Raw genomic sequence first — 4,592 nt, forward strand, 5'->3', positions numbered from 1 at the left:
CCTTTTGTATTTAATCCCGATGCAATTTCTGTGTTTCATCGTCAATAAGAAGGTCCAAGGGATACAGTACACCTGAAGTGAGGCATCGGAATCTATTACTAGTGTCACAGGAATGGTTTATATCATAGACAGTAAGAAGAGTCAGTCTTCTTGTACTTAAGTCGTCATTGTGCCTTTTCTATTTAATTCCGATGCAATTTCTGTAATTCATCATCAAGAAGAAGGTCAGAGGGATGCAGTAAACCTGAAGTGAAGCATCGGAATCTATAACTAGTGTCACAGAAAAGGTTCAAAACATAGACAGTAAGAAGTGTCTGTCGTCTTGTACTTAAGTCGGCATTGTGCCTTTTGTATTTAATTCCGATGCAATTTGTGTTTTTCATCGTCAATAAGAAGGTCCAAGGGATACAGTAAACCTGAAGTGATGCATCGGAATCTATAACTAGTGCCACAGGAATGGTTCAAAACATAGACAGTTGGAAGTGCCAGTCTTCTTGTACTTAAGTCGGCATTGTGCATTTTTAATTTAATTCCGATGCAGTTTCTGTGTTTCATCGACAATAAGAAGGTCAGAGGGAATCAGTAAACCTGAAGTTAAGCATCGGAATCTATAACTAGCGTCCCAGGAATGGTTAAAACATAGACAGTAGGACGAGTCAGTCTCCTTGTACTTAAGTCGGCATTGTGCCTTTTCTGTTTAATTCCGATGGAATTTCTATGTTTCGTAGTCAATAAGAAGGTGAAAAGGATACAGTAAACCTAAAATGAAGCAACGGAATCTATAACTAGTGTCACAGGAATGGTTCAAAACATAGACAGTTAGAAGAGTCAGTCGTCTTGTACTTATGTCGGCATTGTGCCTCTTGTATTTAATTCCGATGGAATTTCTGTGTTTCATCGTCGATAAGAAGGTCCAAGGGATACAGGAAACCTGATGTGAAGCTTTGGAATATATAACTAATGTCACAGGAATTGTTCAAAACATAGATAGTAAGAAGAGTCAGTCTTCTTGTACTAAAGTCGGCATTGTGCCTTTTGAATTCAATTCCGATGCAGTTTCTGTGTTTCATCGTCAATAAGAAGGTCAGAGGGAATCAGTAAACCTGAAATGAAGCATCGGAATCTATAACTAGTGTCACAGGAATGGTGCAAAGCATAGACAGTAGGAAGAGTCAGTCTTCTTGTACTTAAGTCGGCATTGTGCCTTTTCTATTTAATTCCGATGCAGTTTCTGTGTTTCGTCGTCAATACGAAGGTCAGAGGGATACAGTAAACCTGAAGTGAAGCATCGGAATCTATAACTAGTGTTACAGTAATGGTTCTAAACATAGACAGTAAGAAGAGTCAGTCTTCTTGTACTTATGTCGGCATTGTGCATTTGTATTTAATTCCGATGCAATTTCTGTGTTTCATCGTCAATAAGAAGGTCCAAGGGATACTATAAACATATAGTGAAGCATCGGAATCTAAAACAGGTCTCACAGGAAATGTTCACAACATAGTCAGAAAGAAGAGACAGTCTTCTTGTACTTAAGTCGGCATTGTGCCTTTTGTATTTAATTCCGATGCAATTTCTGTGTTTCATCGTCAATAAGAAGGTCAGAGAGATACAGTAAACCTCAAGTGAAGCATCGGAATCTATAACTAGTGTCACAGGAATGGTTCAAAACAGAGACAGTAGGAAGAGTCAGCCTTCTTGTACTTAAGTCGGCATTGTGCCTTTTGTACTAAAATTCCGATGCAAATTCTGTGTTTCGACGTCAATAAGAAGGTCCAAGGGATACAGTAAACCTGAAGTGAAGCATCGGAATCTGTAACTAGTGTCACAGGAATGGTTCAAATCATCTACAGTAAGAAGAGTCAGCCTTCTTGTACTTAAGCCGGCATTGTGCCTTTTCTATTTAATTCCGATGCATTTTCTGTGTTTCATCGTCAATAAGAGGGTCAGAGGGATACAGTAAACCTGAAGTGAAGCTTCGGAATCTATAACTAGTGTCACAGGAATGGTTCAAAAAATAGACAGTAAGATGAGTCAGTCTTCTTGTATGTAAGTCGGCATTGTGCCTTTTCTATTTAATTCCGATGCAAATTCTGTGTTTCATCGTCAATAAGAGGGTCAGAGGGATACAGTTAACCTGAAGTGAAGCATCGGAATCTATAACTTGTGTCACAGGAATGGTGCAAATCATAGACAGTAGGAAGAGTCAGTCTTCTTGTACTTAAGTCGGCATTGTGCCTTTTCTATTTAATTCCGATGCAGTTTCTGTGTTTCGTCGTCAATACGAAGGTCAGAGGGATACAGTAAAACTTAAGTGATGCATCGGAATCTATAACTAGTGCCACAGGAATGGTTCAAAACATAGACAGGTTTAAGTGTCAGTCTTTTTGTACTTTAGTCGGCATTGTTCCTTCTGTATTTAATTCCGATGCAATTTCTGTGCTTCATCGTCAATAAGACGGTCCGAGGGTTACAGTAAACCTGAAGTGAAGCATCGGAATCTATAACTCGTGTCACAGGAATAGTTCAAAACATAGACATTAAAAAGAGTCAGTTTTCTTGTACATAAGTCGGTATTGTGCCTTTTGTATTTAATTCCGATGCAATTTCTGTGTTTCATCGTCAATAAGATGTTCTGAGGGATACAGTAAACCTGAAGCGAAGCATCGGAATCTATAACTAGTGTCACAGGAATGGTGCAAAGCATAGACAGTAGGAAGTGTCACTCTTCTTGTACTTAAGACGGCATTGTGCCTTTTCTATTTAATTCCGATTCAAATTTTGTGTTTCATCATCAAGAAGAAGGTCAGAGGGATGCAGTAAACCTGAAGTGAAGCATCGGAATCTATAACTAGCGTCACAGAATAGGTTCAAAACTTAGAGAGTAAGAAGAGTCTGTCGTCTTGTACTTAAGTCGACTTTGTGCCTTTTGTATTTAATTCCGATGCAATTTCTGTGTTTCATCGTCAATAAGAAGGTCCATGGGATACAGTAAACATATAGTGAAGCATCGGAATCTAAAACTGGTCTCACAGGAAATGTTCACAACATAGTCAGTAAGAAGAGTCAGTCCTCTTGTACTTAAGTCGGCATTGTGCATTTTGTATTTAATTCCGATGCAATTTCTGTGTTTCATCATCAATAAGAAGGTCAGAGGGATACAGTAAACCTGAAGTGAAGCAACGGAATCTATAACTAGTGTCACAGGAATGGTTCAAACATAGACAGTAGGAAGAGTCAGTATTCTTGTACTTAAGTCGGCATTGTGCCTTCTCTATTTAATTCCGATGCAATTTCTGTGTTTCGTAGTCAATAAGAAGGTCAAAAGGATACAGTAAATCTGAAGTGAAGCATCTGAAACTATAACTAGTGTCACCGGAATGGTTCAAAATATTGGCAGTAAGAAGAGTCAGTCTTCTTGTACTTAAGTCGGCATAGTGCCCATTGTATTTAATTCCGAATCAATTTCTGTGTTTCATCGTAAATAAGAAGGTCAGAGGGATACAGTAAACCTGAAGTGAAGCATCGGAATCTATAACTAGTGTCACAGGAATGGTTCTAAACATAGACAGTAAGAAGAGTAAGTCTTCTTGTACTTAAGGCGGCATTGTGCCTTTTGTATTTAATTCCGATGCAATTTCTGTGTTTCGTCGACAATAAGAAGGTCCAAGGGATACAATAAACATATAGTGAAGCATCGGAATCTAAAACTGGTCTCACAGGAAATGTTCACAACATAGTCAGAAAGAAGAGACAGTCTTCTTGTACTTAAGTCGGCATTGTGCCTTTAGTATCTAATTCCGATGCAATTTCTGTGTTTCATCGTCAATAAGAAGATCAGAGGGATACAGTAAAACTGAAGTGAAGCATCAGAATCTATAACTAGTGTCACGAGAATGGTTCAAAAAATAGACAGTAAGAAGAGTCAGTCTACTTGTACTTAAGTCGGCATTGTGCCTTTTGTATTTAATCCCGATGCAATTTCTGTGTTTCATCGTCAATAAGAAGGTCCAAGGGATACAGTACACCTGAAGTGAGGCATCGGAATCTATAACTAGTGTCACAGGAATGGTTTATATCATAGACAGTAAGAAGAGTCAGTCTTCTTGTACTTAAGTCGTCATTGTGCCTTTTCTATTTAATTCCGATGCAATTTCTGTAATTCATCATCAAGAAGAAGGTCAGAGGGATGTAGTAAACCTGAAGTGAAGCATCGGAATCTATAACTAGTGTCACAGAAAAGGTTCAAAACATAGACAGTAAGAAGAGTCTGTCGTCTTGTACTTAAGTCGGCATTGTGCCTTTTGTATTTAATTCCGATGCAATTTGTGTTTTTCATCGTCAATAAGAAGGTCCAAGGGATACAGTAAACCTGAAGTGATGCATCGGAATCTATAACTAGTGCCACAGGAATGGTTCAAAACATAGACAGTTGGAAGTGCCAGTCTTCTTGTACTTAAGTCGGCATTGTGCATTTTTAATTTAATTCCGATGCAGTTTCTGTGTTTCATCGACAATAAGAAGGTCAGAGGGAATCAGTAAACCTGAAGTTAAGCATCGGAATCTATAACTAGCGTCACAGGAATGGTTAAAA

This window comes from Schistocerca piceifrons, unplaced genomic scaffold, assembly GCF_021461385.2.
Source record: "Schistocerca piceifrons isolate TAMUIC-IGC-003096 unplaced genomic scaffold, iqSchPice1.1 HiC_scaffold_1544, whole genome shotgun sequence".
Taxonomy (NCBI): Eukaryota; Metazoa; Arthropoda; class Insecta; order Orthoptera; family Acrididae; genus Schistocerca; species Schistocerca piceifrons.